We start from the raw sequence: 20,057 nt of genomic DNA on the forward strand, positions 1-20,057 counted from the left end.
ACAAAAGATCCATGATGGTTTAATAATATTAAGGTAAATTAGTTAAAAATGGCAGAGGAGGCGAGGTGGGAGAACAATCAGTGACTCACCAGGAGGAAGACAGATGCCTAGAACCCTCTGGCAACACACTGGGTAGGGGGGAACCTTTGGGATTATACTGAAGCTCTCTTGTAACTGAAATTTTGTGCCAATCATGTTAAATCCACATTATACACTATTGGCTGTCACTGTGCACACTCTGCTGTGTGCCAGCATGTCAAGCCCTTGGAGATGCCAGTAATTTTGGCCCACAGTTTTCTAGAGCCACTGAAGAAAGGCCCTCCAAGTACAAACACTTGGGCACCCACAGTCCACTTTTAGCATCTGAACACTTAAGATCATTCTCTCATCTAATTAATACTAGTTGGGAGTTTGGTCCATGGGTAATCTTAATAAATTCATTGCTCCAGGACATGAATATGCAAATTCAGCTTCTGGCTTTTAATCCCAGGCTGTTCACATCTATTTATGTCTTTCATTCACTCTGTCCATGTGGTTTACAAACATTTGCTCTCTGACGTCTCCATATGTTATTGCCTGCAAATTTAACATTCCCCTTTCCATGTCATTCTTTTGGAATGTCTCTTACACAAGATCTATTTACTACTAATGTATTTTCTACCACTGAAAGAGCCAGAAGTTCCAGCAAAATAGTAACTGGCATTAATGTTTAGCTCAGATATTCCAATGTCTAACAGAAAACACAATTAAATAATTCTTCAAAGCTGTTCAAAGTTATACAGGAAGTTGTTTAGGCCTGACATGCACTGCCAGAGAAGCAGGTTCAATTGTAATGTTTCAAAGGGAGCTGGATAACTATCAGGAAATAAAGAATTTGCTTGGGGGAGAAGGCAAGGATGTACAGCTGGTATGGACTCAGTGGGCCAAATAGCCTCCTTACTTTGTGAAATTACAGCTTGCCTAAGCAGCAATTATTGCTGCTTTTCTCTTGCAAACATTTTAAATTTGCTTTTAAATTATATCCTCTACATCCAGGTCCAAGTCTTTAATAGGTATCAAGAACAGCAACGGTCATAATCTTTTCCTTCTTGGGAAGTTGCCCAGAGTTGAGGAATGCTTGCTTCCTGTCAAGTACTGAGATGGCTGAAAAGTTTTGTGCAGAAGCTGTGACTTGTGGGACCTGTTGTTAAAACCCAAGGTGTTCAGTGCCTTCTGGATGCTTCTTCTCTATTCTGATCTATCGCAGTCCAGGGTTTCCCATGAGACAGGGGGATGTTACATTTTTTCAAGGAGATTTTGAGAATGTCCTTGTATCATTTTCATTCCTCTTTGAAGGATCCAGCTATGACATAGCTTCCCTTCATCTTTTTATACTGGCTGGCTCCCCACTATCTTTCAATCCAGAAGAAGGGTCTTGACCCAAAACATTGACACTGCCTGGCCTGCTGAGTTGCTCCAGCAGCTTGTTTATTAGCTCAAGAAGAGTGCTTGCTTCAAGAGTTTGATGTCAGTCATGCAAAAGATGTGATCCACACATCAGAAGTGGTTGAGTATGATCAGAGCGTCATTGCTGGGTTTGTTGGGCTGGCAGAGGACACTGACATTGGGTCATCTTTCCAGCCAATGGATTTGGAGGAATTCAAAGAGAAAGTGTTGGGTACTTCTCCAATGCTTTGAGATGCCTGTTGTAAGCTGTCCGTCTCCAAAGCACTTGGCAGGGCAAGGAATCGTTGCTGCTTGGTAGATCCTGAAATTGGTGTCAGGTGTGAGGTCTCAGTCTTTGGACACATTTTCCTCAGTTGGCTAAGGAAACTGAGACCTTACACCTGACACTAATTTCAAGATCTGAAAGCAGTGATGAATTTTGGCATATATGTCCGCCTTCACTGAAAGGTGGCATCTGAGATCTGGAAAGTGATCCATGTTTCTCAGGATCTCATTGTGGATCTTAATCACCAGGTAGGCAGCATGTGGCAAGGGCAGCATATGCTGCAAGCAATCAATAGGCCAGGAAGCATCTGCAGAAAGAGAAAAAGAACGTTTCAGCTCAAAGAACCTTCATTGGAAGGATGAATCAGAGACTCATTCTGATGAAGCGTCTTCATCCTGAAACATTAACTCTGTCCCTCTTTCCACAAATACTGCCTAACCATTTTTTTTGTTTATGTTCCAGACTTCCTGCTTCTATAATCTTTTGATTTTCAACTTTTGTCTTCCAGGTATTTAATGCAAGATTTATCCTCTCATTTGCTTTAGTGAAGGAGTCAAAGAGGACTTGCAGTGCAATCTCTGAAAGTGCACAAGCTCGTTTTGATACTGAAGATTGATGATTGAGTTTGTGGTGGTCTTGGCTCTCAAGTGGAGAAGGCGAACATTGAACAGTTTCCCATTCATCCTGCAGATTCACTCCTCTCAGCTGGAAAGCTTATCAGAAGTAAGATGTGATATTGCAGAGAGGAAGACTGAGAACAGGGTGGGTGTGATATCACAGCCTTGCTTGATCCCAGTCTGCACTGGGATTTGGTCTCTGATACAACTGTTGGATAGGATCACAGCTTGCATATCATGGTGTGGCAAATGTGGAATGTTAACAAATTTTTGAGAGCAGCAACATTTGAGAAGGATTCTCCATAATTCTTCTTGGTTGACTGGATTGAAGATTTTCATGAAATCAAAAAAGGGGCATGTGCCACACTCTATAATTGCCTTGGGTTTGTCAGGAAGTGAAGGTTGAGTATATGGTAACTCCTGCTGGACAGAATATGTGCTGTGACTCTGGGAGGAGCCCTTCTGCCACTTTGTGTGGAGGAGGAGGGGAGATGCAGGCTAGGCAGCTGATGAGAAAGCTAGCTATGATAGACAGCAGGGAGGCCCTCCTCTCTTCAATGCAGTCACAGTTATGGTGAATCACCTAGCATGCTCCTCTCTTTCAAGATAAGGGAGGTGAGATCATGAATTTGCACTAGAAATACTTTTCTGCCATCATTTAATGCCTCAGGTGGGGTTTCATCTCCTTCAGACTTTTCAAATAAAGGATGGCTTTTTCAATCTTTTGCTGGACTTGGGTAATTTCAAAGTTGTAATGGATAATGTGCTGTGGAATGGAATCAAAGTCATTCAAGTCAAAGACAGAGTCTGTCATGGAAATCTTCAAAGATCTCCTACCAGCAGACAGTGGCTTCATTCCTGGCTCTCAGTAGGGTGTGTGTTTCAGCTGTGAATGACCTTGGCAGCGCTGAAGAATTCGGGCATGTTATGGTTACTGGTTGGTTGCTGGATTTCCTGCCTTCTATTCACCCACCTTCTGACTTAATTCAGAAGCTTCAGATGCCTGTGGACCTGCATTTCTTTTTGTTCTCTCCAAGAACAAATTGCATTTATGATGAATTAGTTCCTGGATAACTTGCCTGTTTCTATAAAACCAGCCTCAGTATTTTCCAGTAGAGAAGTCTAGAGTCTCTTCACAGTTGTTTATCATAGTGGACCACAGGGCAGACCAAACACTGTGGATATTCTGAGGCTAATGTTGTGAGGGAATCACAAGATTGTGGGGTGCTGACAAAATACAGCTTTTATTTGAGGAGTTCTTGACCTCTTTGACATTGATTTTTCAGTGGCAGTATTTCTCTTGCTGTCACCATCTGGAAGCCAGATTGATGGAGATGACAGACAAGATTAGGCAGTGGTCGGTCAAGCAGACATCAATATCTGTCACGTTACTGAAGGCACCATGGAAGATCTATCTCCTATTAGGACTTGGGAAAAGGATTGTTTGAGATTGGAGTAGAACTCCTCTGTGGTCTCATCAGCACTGATGACCAAAGTATGCTGGTTCCTTATTACAGTGAGCCAGAGGGTCATGAGGCTTTTATGACCCACAGGAGAAGTTGCGGAGACTTTAGATGAGCCTATTTTGTTGGGAAATCCAATCCCATGAGGACAGCGTTCATCTTCCAGTTTACCCTCAAGATGAAGGTTTACCTACTACTTTATTCCTTGAGCAGGCCTTCGCAGCTTAGTTTATTGTCATATACACTAGAGTGCAATAATATTCCTTGCTCGTGTGAAGCTCACAATATACATGGTAATAATAAATACAACAATAAGTATAGCGACAAGTGCAAAGCAACAAAATGCTGCAAAGACAATAGTGCAATCTGAAGTAGTGCAAAAAGAAATGCTGATGTGACAATGACGGAATAACCGAGAGAAGTAGAATTAAGTCTGAGAATGTGGCAGTATCTCTGGGAAGGGCATATGACATAAAGTGAGGCCATTTAGCTTATTAAGGTGTGCTGGCTCTCAGAGCATTCTGATCAATGCTATTCCTCTATTTATTTCCCTGTAATTAATTCTCTCTCAGGTGTCCATCATCTCCCCCCACCACCTGATTTTTCTGCCACCCACCCACCCACACTAGGGATAACATACAGCAGTCAATTAACTGAAGAACCCAGGGAACCTCATGCATTCTTAGGGGAAATGTGCATATCTATTCAATAGCACTGGAGGTCAAGGATAGAACCTCATTGCAGGAGCTATATGCTGGCAACATTAATTGCTGTGCCACTGTGCCAACTGTCTCCTGCCCCTCAAGTTTAACTCAAAATGACAACATGAGTGCTGTGGTGTTTGATTTCCCGGGCTATAATAATTGTTCAATATTTAGGCCTGTGCTGTTGACATTGTCCATGATAGTCCTGACATTCCAGGTGCCGAACTTCATTTTGTGGAGTGGAAGATGCTGATATGCAAAGACCATCACTTTTGACGTGAGGTGGTCATTGTGCACCAGCCACCACACAGGCTTGGCAGGGTAAGATCTTGGTCCAAAGACAAGTTATACCAAGCTAAAGCAGAACCAGGCTCTGCTGCACAGACTGAACACATACACAAATGTGGACACACGCACGCGCGCGCACACACACACACACACACACACACACACAACGGCGGCTTGCTCACATTCTAGCTGCTCATTTGAATAATCTGACCATACACATACACTTACACATTTTTACCCTCTTGCCTACATCCATGGCAATAGTGGCCCTGGTCAGAACAAACGGCAGCAGACAAAGATTGAGTATGGGCCAGTTGTTTTAGTGTGTGGTACAGAGAATGGGGAATGGGAGAGAGAAGTTAGTTGGAGAACAAGAAGCCAAGAGGATGAGGAGAGGGGGATCAGTAGGAGGAATGGAAGGGAGAGGGGCAGCAGGGCACCTGGAAGGTGGAAGGGAGGGTAAAGGGGAAGCAGCTGAACCAGTGATAGAATATGAGAAAGGACAGGGAGACCAAGGGAGGAAGTAAGAGGACTAGGATAAGGTAGGAGTTTCGGAAAAGAGAGATTTGAGATAAGGAGATAGGAGGGCTAAAGAAGAAGTGGTTTCAATACATCTAAGTAACATCATTGTGTACTTTCATTTAGTCTGAAAAACGCTCACAATTTCTTGTTTTCTGTCATGTATCAATTTTATACTCATAATATCACTGTTCTTTTAATCCCATGCATTCAATTTTGCTAATAAATTCATTATACAGTTCCTTGCCTCATAAATTTTATAAATCAACTACTCTGCCCGTATCAAGCTTTTCTATTACTTCATCGAAGACTGATGTTGTAGATCAGCACTTTTGGCTGAATAGAACTTTTTAGCATTTTACGAATTCATTATTCACTATGGCGTGCTGTTTTGCTAATTATACTAATCTATTAATTACTTTATTTTGCTGACTTTTAAACTGCTTTTGAAAATCTTCTGCTCACTGAAGCAAGGGATATTGGTGCTGCGGAATGTGCTTCGGGTATACCAACTTCAGCTTTCAATGAGAGCTTTAATAGGGCTGCAGCTGCTTGCAGTGTATAGTCTCCCAGTATGCCGCAGCTGGATTGTTGAGTTATCCCTCGGGAGTGATGACAAATCTAACCTGATCAACTGATAAAGAACGCACCAAAACCATAACCTTCATTTCCTGAGTTTCTCAGGCTGAAGAGTTCGCAGAGCAGGGGGAACAGTGGATGGTTTGTAAGAAAGAAAGTTGGGGGGATAGTGGAAGTTTGGACAGTAAGTGGGAGGGGTTGATTGAGAAGGAGAGAGCATGGAGCAACTGATAACAGGTCAGAGAAAGAGGGACTGGAAAAGGTGGGATATGGGAATGGAGAAGACTGAGAAAGAACGAATTAGGCAGTGGCTGAGGAGGAGAGAGTGGGCAGAAATCTGTGCCCTGTCTGTGTGGGTCCTGTGGGTAAACAAACACTTGCATGCATTTCCATGTATTCTTGCAGCAGATTCTGATCATCTTGGCCCCACTTGCTGCTGGACTAAGACGTATTCTATCAAGATTGTGTGTTAGCTGATGTACTGTAGCCACCCCTTGTTAAAAGAATTCAGCCACAGGCCTTATCATCTACAGTATATCATAAACCACAGAAATGAGGTGGAAGTCATCCATAATCCTGAGGGACTGCCTAAGGAGAAGCACTTGTAAAGAAGTCCACAGGACGGACCTGCACTACAACACAAATAGATGTCCAGGAACTATTATGCTATTATGCATGCTCACATCTCTCAATTTACTCCTTCCTTTCAATGAACACACCATCAGTAATTTGAGGAAGCAGCAGCAGAATGACCTGAAACAGGCTCTAGATTCAAACCAGAAGAGAGGTATATTCTAAGATTCCATGAGCGAAAGCCAAGCACCACTTGTAGCACTGGCCCTAGGGAAAGTAATAAATGCACAATCAGCCCGCTAAAGAAAGCAAAGTTGGAGAAGAGCAGGTTGGCATGTATTTACATGGGATTTTGTTACATTAAGTACATTTGCACCTTCTCGGGAATCAAATAACCAAACAAGAATTAAGTATTGTTATTAAAAATTGCCACAAAATTTGGAACTTTTAAAGGAAGGGATCAGTAAATCTTTTCATACTAGTATCAAGAGCAGAGATGACTCTTATGTCACAAAGTCTGCTCAGATTAACAGATAATTCAGTGGCCAAAATTTCTTATATCAGCAACTAATTATATATTTGAAGTTTATTGAATATGTTAAAAATTAATAACTTATTTATGTGCCGAGGACAGAATGGCGAGAATCTAATCCAGACCAATGAAATAATATTATCTTCTCTTTATCCCCTATAATGGTAGTACAGGACTAGTGTGGCATGTTTATAAAGTTGCTAGCAACTTGGGTTAGCAACTTAGCAGCATCACAAAGAAGAAGGAATAGGGGACAGAAGCAGTGTCCAACATGTTCATTTCCTAATTTCATTCGGAGTACGTTTTCATTGAAAAAATGCCAGCCCACCTTACTGTAAGATGTAAGGACACGTTTTTGGTCCAAGTGTTACTTATTTATTATAGTACAGAAGACCATTCAGCTCATCGGGTCAATCTGGCAGAACTACCCCATCCTTTCCTACTCCACTTATTTACCTGCAGCCCTGCAATGTTACTCTCTCTCACATACCCATCAACTCCCCTTTGATTCTTTTGCTACCTACCTGCACTAAAGAGTAACTTACAATAAGGCAGGGGGTAAGACAAACAAGGTAGCACATGTGGGGCCAGGAATAGTAGACTGCTTAATATTGGAGACCATGGAGTCAGGATGTCCTTTGGGGCAGAGGAAGTTTGACATCCTAACAGCATATAGGCCTGATGTTTGCAGTTACATAACAGACTCAGAATTGGGTTCAAATTACTTGTCCCAGAAATACATCTTGTATTGACTCAATGAACAAATAACCATGAGAATTCTCCAGATAAGCAAAACTGCATTACAATAATGAAACACAACACAAATATCTGGAGTGCTATGACTGATACTGGCTGGATAAAAGTGGACATATGGCATACACACAAACGGAATCATCAATCATAAGAGAGCAGGGCTGTCTGTCTACCAGAAAGAGAATCAACCACAAGCAGATGAGAGAAATTGCTGAAAGGACAAGAAGAGGAAAAAAGTATTCATCAGAGACAGTTGGTATCAATGGCTAACCAGAGTGTGTGTATGGGTATGGATGGGGGAACAGGGAGAAGGAAAGAAATTGATAATCAACTCAAAAGAAAACAGCCTGCAGCTTGACTCTGGTATTCCATCTGGGCAACTCAGATACAAAATGGCTGATCAGTTGATCAGTTCTATTTACTTCCTTTGCTCTATACCCTTTTGATAACCTTTTCCAATAAAATTCTGTAGGTATCAGTAGCACATTTCTAAATTTCAACAGAGCCAGCCTATAAGCAAAAGAAAAGGTGTTGCATTTTGGAAGGACAAATCAAGGGAGGACATACACAGTAAATGGTAGGGCACTGAGGAGTGCGGAGGAACAAAGGGATCTGGCAGTTCAGATACATAATTCCCTGAAAGTAGAGTCACAGGTAGACAGGGTTGTAAAAAAGGCTTTTGGCATCCTGGCATTTATAAATCAAAGTATTGAGTATAGGAGTTGGAATGTTTTGGTGAGGTTGTATAAGTCATTGGTTAGACCAAATTTAGAATATTGTGTGCAGTTCTGGTCGCCGAACTACAGGAAGGATGTCAGTAAGATTGAAAGAGTGCAGAGGAGATTTACAAGAATGTTGCCGGGTCTTCAGGAGTTGAGTTACAGGGAAAGACTGAGCATGTTAGGACTTTATTCCTTGGAGCAGAGAAGAATGAGGGGAGATATGATAGAGGTTTACAAAATGATGAGGGGCATAGACAGAGTTAATGCAATTAGGGTCTTTCCACCTAGATTAGGAGAGATAAGTACGAGAGGACATGGCTTTAGGGTGAAAAGGGAAAGGTTTAGGGGGAACATTAGAGGGAACTTCTTCACTCAAAGAGTGGTGGGAGTGTGGAATGGGCTGCCATCTGATGTGGTAAATGCGGGCTCGCTCTTAACTTTTAAGAGTAAATTGGATAGATACATGGATGAGAGAGGTCTGGAGGGGTATGGGCTGGAGGCAGGTAAATGGGACTAGCAGAATAATGTTTCAGCATAGACTAGAAGGGCCAAATGGCCTGTTTTCTGTGCTGTAGTTTTCTATGGTTCTAATTCCACATTTCTACCACTCTTCATATGTAAAAAATGCTTCTTGAATGATCTGGTTCTAATTTTAATGAGCCAGACTGACCTGTTGACTAGCAACAACAGCCAAGCTGCCAATAGATGATACTTCAGGTCATAAGTTGGGTGGTTCAGCAGAATCCGATTCCTCGCTGTGGCATTGATGTCTCTTGGAACTTGGAATCTCCCAGCCTTTACAGCAACGTTCAGATTCTGCTACCAGTGATCCTGGCAAAATCAGTGTTTTAAAGCACAACTTGATTGTTGAATGGCAGGATGCTTCTGGCCAGACTCTAGGAAGGAACAGAGTATCTGACTCAGTCTCGGACATCAGGTATGGAAGAGGAAAAGCTCTTTTAAGCTTTCAAGCTTTTAAGAAAAGTACCCTTGAGTTCACATTTGCACCACACATTGTTGTCAAAGTTTAAGAATTTATCATCATCTGTCTGCCTTTGATGCTTTATTTTTACTTCTTCCTTATCCACTGTCCTTGCATGCTTCATTTATGAATGCAAATTATTGGTTGCTAATCTACTCTTGGTCTTTAACATCACTTGTGGGATGAACTTTCATATGATTTACCTTCTGATGTCAGTACTATACAATATCGTCAGGCATCACAGGAAAAGACCACTAGATTACTCTGCACAGTAGGGAACAGTATAGTCCAACAAATAAGGACATTCCAATTTGGGAACAATGGGCTGTTTGTAAAACAAGCAATACTTCAGTACAAACAGATTCAATAATAACTTGAATGGAACAATCGGTAATTTAAGTTGGCAAATTCATTTTATAATTGAGACTTCACAGTGCACTTTAGAATGCTTTTACAACACACACAAAATGCTGGAGGAATCTCTTGTGTCTTGGAATGCTTTTAGGTTTTTTTCCATTGAATGTGGTTTTTATACTCAGGAAGATATTTGAGCCACACAAGAAAGCATTCTAGGTGAAATCTAAGATAACCTTATAACCCCTCAAAGTGTTTCTCCTTCAGATCTTGAGAGTAAAACAACCTCTGAAACTAGATCATCTGCACACACGATGACCAATCAATGTTGCCTGTGCTGCATCGAATTCCACAAACAAGTTCTGAGCCAGATTCCATTGGGAGTTTGGCAAACAGAGCAAGAGGCAAATGACAGCATTGTGGTCATAAGTACTCAGAAATCAAGAGGAAAGTTGGATGATGTGGCTCATTATGTGTCTGGTTGTTTTGGATTCTAAAGAAATAGCTTCTCTGTATCTGCACAATCTTCTCCATTTATCATTTTAAATATCTCATTTCAATCAATCCTCAACTTCTAACCTACAGGGAATACAAACCACATTTGTGGAAACTGCCCACAAGATTTAAATTATTAAATTAATCCAGTATCTTTCCAGTGAATCTGTGCACACCAATTCTTCCTATCTTTATGTATATTCCTGCTCACCGATTCCTCCCAATATTTACTCACTTTCCAACCCCTCCCACCACCTTCAATTCCAAGTAACAAACCTTCTCCCCTACAAATATATGTCCATTTACTACTTCCAGCATAAGTACACATACTGTCTCTAAATTCCCATATTCCACTTCCTCCTATCAGTGTCCTATCACAAGCACTACATTTTCAGCTGTTCCTGACACCTCTAGTACCTGTTCCAGCTTCTATTCTATGCTTCTGCCACCTCTTATTCAATCTGACACATTGTGGTCATATCCTTCATTTGCAAAATTGCATACTCGTTATTCTCAATGCTTTGTAAAACCTCATTTCATTCAACATTCTCCAGCTCATAATATTAGACATACAACTAGTCCTGCCTTCTCATCATTGTCTTCATTGTTTTTCTCCCCAATGCATCAAATTTAACACCTTCGGTTTAAATCTCTCTATTGTTTTACACCTTGTTCTACAAACTCCCATAACCTTACCCGGACTCTATTTCTCTAACTCAATACACCTTCCTTTTATCCCCTTTGATGGTTTGATAGCTGTTTTGAACCACATAGCTCTCAGACTCTGTGTGTGCCTTCAGGCTAGCTGTTCCAGTATAGGTCTGAGATTGGCATACTCCAGTAATGTGTAAAACTGCAAAGCCATTTTCTCTTAAGTCACAGGGGATCCACGGTGAGGGATACAAAATTGGATTGGTCACAGAGGACAGAGAATAGTGGTAGAGGAGTGTTTTGCTGAATGGAGATCTGTGACCAGTGGTGTTCTGCAGGGGTCAGTGCTGGGACCTCTGTTGTTTGTAATATGTATTAATGATTTGAACGAAAATGTGGTTGGTCTGATTAGTAAGTTTGCAGGTGATTTGAAAATTGGTGGAGTTGTGGATAGCAATGAAGGCTGTCAAAGAATACAACAGGACATGCATCAGTTGGAAATTTGGGCAGAAAAATGGCAGATGGGGTTTAGTCCGACAAGTGTGAGGTGTTGCATTTTGAGAGATCAAATGAAAGTGAGAAGTCATGTTGCAGCTGTATAAAACTTTGGTTTGGCCACATTTGGAATACTGTGTGAAGTTTTGGTCACCACACTATAGGAAGGATATGGAGGCTCTGGAGAGAGTACAGAAGGGATTCACCAGGATGTTACCTCAAGAAGAGGCTGGACAAACTTGGTTTGTTTTCACTGGAGCGTCAGAGGCTGAGGGAGCAACTTGATAAAAATGTATAAAATTATAAGAGGCATAAATATTGTTGATAGTCAGAGACTTTTTCCCAGGGTGGAAATATCAAATATGAGAGGGCATAGTTTAAAGTGTGAGCAGGAAAGTTTAAAGGAGATTTGTGAAGCAAGTTTTATACACAAGGGAGTGGTAGGTGCTGGACGTGCTGCCAGGAGAAGTGGTGGAAACAGATAAGAAAGCAAGACAGACACATGAACAGAGGAACAGAGACACAGATGAATACAGACTATGTGCAGGCAGATGGGATTAGTTTAATTTAGCATCTTTGTTGACTCAGACATGGTGGGCCGAAGAACCTGTTCCTGTATTGTAACGTTCTATGTTTTCCTCAAGATAAGACAAAACAAACTTGTCCTAGTCAATTATCATCTTAATAATCACTTCCCAATTATCAATAAACTGCAGGAAGAAATCATGAATAATGCTATCAGACAGCACCTGCTCATTAATTATTTGCTTGACAATATTCAGTTTGGGTTCTGGCAGTATTACAGATCTCATCCAAATTATGAGAGGCCAGGCTAATACGCAATATTCCAGGAATGGTCTCAACATAGCCTCATATAATTGATGCAACATGGCTTTACTCTTGTACTTAATTCCTCTTTCAATACAGGACAACCTCCTGTTTGCCTTCTTAATTGCTTGCTGGACCTGCATGTTAACTTTTAGAAATGCACAGGTCTATCTGAACACCAACACTTTTCACAGTCTTGTCATTTGAGAAATACTCAGTTTTACTATCAAGGTGGAATACCTGACATTTTTCCATATTATATTCCATCTGCCAGGTCCTTGCCAATTCGCCAACCTGTACACATCCCCCTGGAGCCTCTCTGCATCCTCCTTGCAGCTTTGTATCATTCATAAGCTTGAACATATTTCACTTGATTTCCTTCATCCTACTCATTGATATTAACTGTAAACAGCTGGGGCCCCAGCACCAATCCCTCTATCACCCCACCAGTCATAGCCGCCCCACCTGAAAATGGTCCGTTTATTCCTGCTCTCTGTTTTATTTGTTAATCATTCTTTAATCAATACCAGTATATTAACCCATTACCATGCACTCTAATTTTGTTTAGTATTTCTTCTGTGGTATCTTATCTGAAAGTCCAAATACACTATATCAACTGCCTCACCCTTATTGACTCTGCTACTTACGACCACAAAGAATTCTGACAAATTGTCACACATGATTTCCCTTTCATTAATCCATGTTTACTCTGACAAATTCCAGTATTATTTTCTAAATGCTCTGCTACCAATGCCTTAATAATAGAATCCAGCAATTTTCCTGCTCCTGATGTCAGGCTAACTTGTCTGTATTTCTCTGCATCTTCTCTCCCTCCTTTCTTAAATAGTAGGATTACATTTGCTATCTCTCAGTCTCTGGAAACTGTTCCAAGGAATTTTGGAAGGTGACAAATAGTGCAATAAGTATCTCCATAGCCATGTGCATCAGTACCAGGTCCTGTTTATTTTTTTTTGCCTTTCAGTCCTGATAATTTCTCCAATACTAATATTTTACTAATGTTAATTTCTTTTGAGTTCCTCATTCATTCTAGACCCCTAGTTCAATATTTCCATTTTCTGTGTCTCCTTCTGTGAAGACAGACACAAAATATTTGTTTAATTTCTCTGCTGGGAAATATGTGAGGGAATGAGGTTGACGGAACTTCTTAGAGAGCTGGCATAGGCTTGATGAACTGAATGACCTCCTTCTATGTTGGAAGGAAATATGAAATATGAAAAGTTCCTTATTCCCCAAGATAATTTCTCCTCTTTCAATCTCCAAGGGATCAATTCTACATTTAGTTAATCTTTCCTTTTTAGATATCTATAAAAGCTCTTACAGTCTGTTACTATGTGTCTCACTAGCCTACTCTCATGTTCTACTTTCCATTTCCTTGACAATGCTTTGGTTCTCCTTTGCTGATTTCCCAGTCACTACTTCTGTTGCCCTCCATCCGATTAACCTTGCTCTCCTCCTACCTCTCATCTTCATGCTGTCTTTGGGCAACACCATTTAGAAACAACATCAGTTTCCAAATGTTTGGTGGTGGCGCAGCAGTTATATGACCAGACTAATAATCCAGGACTAATGACATAGACTAACAATCCAGTGACCCTACTCAATCATGGTATTTAAACTGGAATTTGAAAAAAAATGAATCTTAGTAATGAGGACCACAAAACTACCAGATTGTTATAAAAATCCATCTGGTTCACACATATCCTATATGAAGGAACTCTGCCATCCTTAAAACTGATATACATGTGACTCTAGTCCATCAATGTGGTTACTTCTTAAAAGAAAAACCACAGCAAGCCAATCAGTTGTAACAGGGAAAGAATAAACCTGCTGGACCACCTGGCATTAATCTAGGCACTAAATACTAGTGACCACCAGTTTATAGGGGAGCTGCGTTCCTAGAAAGCAGGCCGTATTGCAATTTTCTGTAACACAAAGCTGTGGCATCTACACATGCATCAAGAACCAGGAGCTGGAAAAACCTCACTAACAATTTAGATACCGACACCCAGACAAGAGAACTGTCCCACAACTTGATATTGTTGTATTCACAGAATTATGCTTTATAGATATGTGCCAGATTCTTGCATCTCAAGTTAAATCCTGATTCACTGGCTGGACAGATACAGTGGCAGTACAGTGGTTTATAAGTAGGACACTGGGAGTCTTCAACACCGACTCCATTCTCCTTGAAGTCTCAAGGCATCAAGTTGAACATGGGCAAAGAAACCTCCTCCTGACTACCACCAAATGACCTTTGTTAGCTGATAGATCATCACTTTCCCATATTGAGCAACACTTGGAAAAAGCAATGATAGCAGTAAGGGCACATAAGGTACTATGGGCGAGGGACTTCATCCATTACCATTAGTGACTTGGTAACACAATAACTGACCAAGATAGCTGAATCCTTAAGGATACAGATGCCACAATGGGTCTGCAGCAGGCAGTCAATGAACAAAGACAAGGGACAAACCTACTTGCCCTCATCCTCATCAACCTAACTATGCCAGATGTATCTATCCACCAGAGCACTGGTAGAAGTAACTATTGCATGCTCTTCACACCATTGACAGACTCCATTGTGGTGTGTGGCACTCCAATCATGTTAAATGGGATAGACTTAGTACAGATATGGAAACTCAAAACTGAGCATTCACAAGGCACTGTGAACAATCAGCAGCAGAGAAATGAACACCACTTCAGACTCTAACCTCACGGGTTGGCACATTTCTCAGTCTACAATTACCATCAAGTCAGGGGACCAACACTGACTCAATGAGGACTGCAGAACGGCATGCCAGGAACACCATCAGGATACCTAAAATGAGGCACCCACCTACTGAAGTTTCAACACAAGACTACATGTGTACTATGCAACAAAAACAGCATTCAAGAGACAAAGCTACATGATCAAACAATCAACACACCAGATCGAGGCTCTGCAGTGCTGTTACATCTAGTTGTGAATGTTGCTGGATTATTAAATAGCTAACAGGAGGAGAAGGCTCCAAGAGTATCCAGATCCTCAAAGATGGGAAAGCCTGCATGTGAGAGCTAAATACAAAGCTGCCAAATGCTGTGATAGTGATGATCCATCTCAGCTTTCTCCCAACATCCCCACTAAAACAACAAATTTCACGACATACGTCAGTGATAATAAACCTGATACTGATTCTGATTTCACTCCACATAATATCAAGAAACAGCTGAAATCACGGGATACAGCAAAGGACATGCAACCACAAGAACCCAAGAAAACAGGAGCAGGAGTAGGCCAGCTGGCCCCTTAAACAGCCTCACCGATTAATATGATCATTGTCTATCTGCCCCAGCCCTCTGTGCCGCTCCCCCAGGAGCTTCAACTCCCTAATCTTTTAAAAAGTTATCAACCACTTTTTAAAATACCTCCAATGATTTAGCTTCCACAGACCTCCAGGGTACAGAATTCCAAAGATTTACCACTCTCTGTTAAAAGAAATTTCTCCATACCTCAGTAATAAATGATCATCACCTCACCTTGTAACTATGTCTCTTCATTCAAGATTCTTCCACTACAAGATCAGGAAACACTGAAGATCTGAACTCCAGAACTAGTTGCATCTTTAGCCAGACTATCCCAGTACAGTTACAACATTGGTATCTACCCAACCATGTGAAAAGTTGGCCAGGTATGTCCTGCTCACAAAAGGCAGGATAAATCCAATCAGTTGACTTTCAATCATCAGAAAAGTGATGGAAGGTATCATCAACATTTCTGTCGAGGGTCATTTACTCACCATAATCCATTCATCAATGCCAAATTTGGGTTTTGACAAGACTACTTGGTTCTAGACCTCATTATAGCCTTGGTCAAAACAGGGGCCAAAGAGCTGAAATTCCAGATGAAAAGTGGGAATGATTGCCCTTTACATCAAGGAGCCCTGACAAAACTGAAGTTAATTAGCATCACATGGACAGGACTCTAATAGTTGGAGTCATGCTTCATACAAAGGAAGATGATTGTGGTTGTTGGAGGTCAGTCATCACAGTCCCAAGACATCATGGTAGGAGTTCCTCAAAATAGTGTCCTAGTCCCAGCTATCTCCAACTGCTTCATCAATGACTTTTCTTCAATCATAAGGTTTGAAGTGGGGTCATTCACTGATGATTGTGCAATGTTCAATATCCTTTCACAGCTCATGCAAATAAACCAATCTGTGCAGCAAGACCTAGGCGACATTCAGGCACATGATGACGTAATTCCTACTCTAAATCTCTCTACCTCTATTTCCTCTTTTCTACAGTTGAAGTTAAATACTGTTTGATGTTGCTCCCATGAAGCACCTAGAGAAGTTTACAACATTAAATATACATTAGTACTATACATTATTGTTTTATTGGGAATTGATAGGTTTTCAAATTCAAGCCATCAGCAACTTAGGAATGTTCTCCAATCATCAGAATCCTCTGACCTGTCATTGCTTTTTACTCCTGTCAATGTTGTGATCAGCTGTTAAAATCTACTTCACTAAGGTAACTAGCGTTCACTTAATAAATGATCTTAACATGCAAAAAAGCTAAAATGGTCGTTATAGACAACTTTAGGTACATTAATCTTGCTCTGCATGAATAGGAATTGTCAGAGCAGCACAAAATGTGGATGCACAATCAATTAGTGACCTCTACATTACTCACATCATTTTTGCATTTACAGCCCTGATGTTTGTCCTCTTAGATCCAAGGACACACATCTGAATGGGTATGATTTAACCATTTGCTGCCAGATCTGTCTTTACTATACAAAGCATTATCTGGCTGGCCCTGCTCACTTCAGAGCAATAGTGCACATTATTCCATAATTAGCCTGGAATAGATAGGTAAAAGCTGTCTTTTTTTTTTCTACTGCAAATCATCTTAAACCTTCTCATATCTTCTCATCTCTCGATAACAAGTACAAATCACTCAAAGATACATAGTTAACTACCCAATTAACTTTCTCAGCCATTTCACCTCTTTCCCTAGCCAAAATACTATTACTACCACCATCACCCTGCCCAAACATACAATCAGACTTAACTCCAAACACACATCTGTCTCTATCTCCTATCATCTGCTCTTCAGGCTCAATACCTCCACAAGTGACCACTTCTGCTCTGGGGACATGATTCCAACTGAATTTCTGACTAGCCAACTTCTTTTCCTGACTCCTGTGTTAACTGACACCATCCCCCCTCAGGTTCTGCTTCCCTTCCTTTCAAATCAAATGACTTCTTTCAAAGAAGTCATTCATAACTTTGCTACCCTTGTAATCACTAACATAAAGTCCAATTCACCCACCAATCCTGTGTTTACTGAAATACAAAGGTCTCAGTTAAGCAGCACCTCAATTTTAAAATTATAGTCCTGCTTTTAAAATACCTTCTTGATTCTACCATCCTGATATCTCCTACCTTCTCCAGCTCCCAAACTCTCCAAAATGCCAATACTTTTCCAACTTCAGATTCTTGAACATCCTGATTTTAATCACTCTTCAGCTGTCAAGACCTAAGCCCTGGAATTCCCTCCCTAAATCTCCCTAACTTTCTTAAGTGACTTCTTAAAATCCATTTCTTTGATTAAAGTTCTTAGTTAAAGATCCTAAAAACAGCTCTCCTGGGTCTGTGTCAAGTGTTGTTGAATAGTGGTCTTTTGCAGGACCATGGCTGATTTTACTATGTTCAATGGGCTATACAAGTACAAATTGTTGTCACCATCTACCTGAACACTAGAGGTCTGCTTTAGGATAGTCTCAGGTAATGTATGAAATCAAAACTAAGTTCTGGTGTTGGCTTCATTTTGCTCCAACCTGTTTGTTTATAAAATAAATAATTAGGAACAGCAACTACTACAGCTTTAAAATGCTGTGAGATTCAGTACTGAGTATATTACAAGCTGAAGAATGGAGCGACAGTTTAAAACACTAAGGATAATCCTCCCTTTACAATCTACCTCCTCAGCAACTCACACTTGGTCAAATAATTTAGTAATCTGATTATTGCCTCACTTGTCAACCTGAAAGTGTACTTAGATATTCACTCCCAATCACATGAAAGGTGGGCCTGAGATACAATAAAACTCAACATCACAAGCATCATGGGCAACAGACAAGGGCACTACCTTTCGGGGATATTCATTAGCACACTGGTGTGTGTGTGTGTGTGTGTGTGTGTGTGTGTGTGTGTGCGCGCGCGCGTGCGCGCGCACGCGCGTGCATCCATCTGTCCAGAAACTGGTACAGATGAAGAACAATGTTAAATAATTAGAAGGGAAAGGGGAGATTGGTGGAAATGCTTTGTCCAGAGGAACTGACCCTGGACCCTGCACATCAGAAACCATTCAATATTTCACAAATCGTGTTAGCATTATAACGCAAATATTCTACCAAGCATTCCTCTACTGCTCCCCAAGGCTCTAACCTCAGCCTCTTCCCATTTCTCATCTACATGTTGCCCTACAACAACATTAAGAAATACCATTAATTTCCAAAAGTATGTTAAGCATATGCAGCTCTAACTAAAAGCCACACCTCTTAAACCTCTGCACAGCCTCCACATTGTCATGCTACTTGCCAAAATTCAGATCTGAGATGAGTAGAAATTTCCTCCAAGTAAATTTGATGTTCTAGTCACAGATTCCATTGCCTAGCCAATGGCTCCATTCCTCACTCTGGTTACTGTCAGTGTTGAACCAGATTGCTCATACCTTGACCCTGAGGTGAACTTCTGACCACGAATTGATGCATTAACTTTTTCCCCACAGAGGGGTGAAAGGTTCTAATATGCAAATAAGCTACAATTATTTGTCTCTATCAAAAACAATCAAGTGGACAATTCAGGTTGATCACGTCCCTTCAGCAGCGAGGCACCTTGACTCTGGCATTGGCTCAGTTTTTAAAACTCTCATCCATGGCTTTGTTATCTCTAACTTTACTTTTCCAATACACTGTCGGTCAACTTCCCATTTTTGACCATCCATAAACTTCGGCTGAATTTCTGCTGCTTGTTTCTTAACTTACCTCAACATTTTGCTCAGTAACTCTCAATATTAGCTGCACCACAATTTTAAAATTGTCATTCTTCTTTTCAAAGCATACAATGGCCCTTCCCTTCTCAAATATTCTCCTCACCCCTTTAATCTAGTTGTGCCTTTTGTAATTCTAATCTAAATCTTATGTAGATCAATGTCAAATTCTGTTCATAATGTTCCCATGAAATGCCTTGAAATGTTTACTGTATTAAAGCTGCCACATTAGTACAAGCTGTTGTTTTGCAGCAAACTAACTTATTGAATTCAAAGCATTAATAATCTAGGAAAACACGAGTATGCTGGAGGAATTCAGCAGGCCAGGCAGCGTCCGTGGAGAAAAGCAGACGGTCAATGTTTCGGATCAGGACCCCACTTCAGGACTGAAGGTAGGTAAAGGGGAAGCCCAATATATAGGAGGGAAAAGCAGAGCAGTGATAAGTGGACAAAAGAGGGGAGGCGGGGTGGGCACAGGGTGGTGATAGGTGGATGCAGGTAAGAGACAGTGAGAGGCAGGTGTGGGAGAGGAGGGGAGAGCAGATCCACCGAGGGATGGGTAAGAGGTAATAAGAGAGAGGAAAACAAAAAGAGGCTAGGAAAGAGAAGAGAAGCATGTGGGGGGGGGGGCAGTTTGTAGGGAAGGGGGGTGGAAATTACCTAAAGTGAGAGAATTCAATATCAGTGATAGTGTGGGAGGAGGAGTTGAAGTGACTGGCAATGGGGAGATGC

At 41.0% G+C, this 20,057-nt stretch overlaps 1 protein-coding gene across 18 annotated transcripts in view; it reads right to left on the reverse strand.

Moving 5' to 3' along the window:
- Positions 1-20,057, reverse strand: part of arsg (arylsulfatase G) — a 149,571-nt gene that overhangs the window by 74,202 nt on the left and 55,312 nt on the right. For 9 of the 18 annotated variants that reach the window (XM_052033241.1, XM_052033239.1, XM_052033238.1 and 6 more), the window contains exon 2: positions 9,132-9,357. The exons of 5 other annotated variants lie outside the window; for them this stretch is intronic. The gene's annotated coding sequence lies outside the window, so the exon portion shown is untranslated. Of the gene's footprint in view, positions 1-9,131; positions 9,358-16,063; positions 16,430-18,831; positions 18,926-20,057 lie in introns of those variants that run through there. 4 more of the 18 variants (XM_052033229.1, XM_052033233.1, XM_052033231.1 and 1 more) reach the window with 3 other exon arrangements.

Source organism: Pristis pectinata, chromosome 18 (genome assembly GCF_009764475.1).
Source record: "Pristis pectinata isolate sPriPec2 chromosome 18, sPriPec2.1.pri, whole genome shotgun sequence".
Classification (NCBI taxonomy): domain Eukaryota; kingdom Metazoa; phylum Chordata; class Chondrichthyes; order Rhinopristiformes; family Pristidae; genus Pristis; species Pristis pectinata.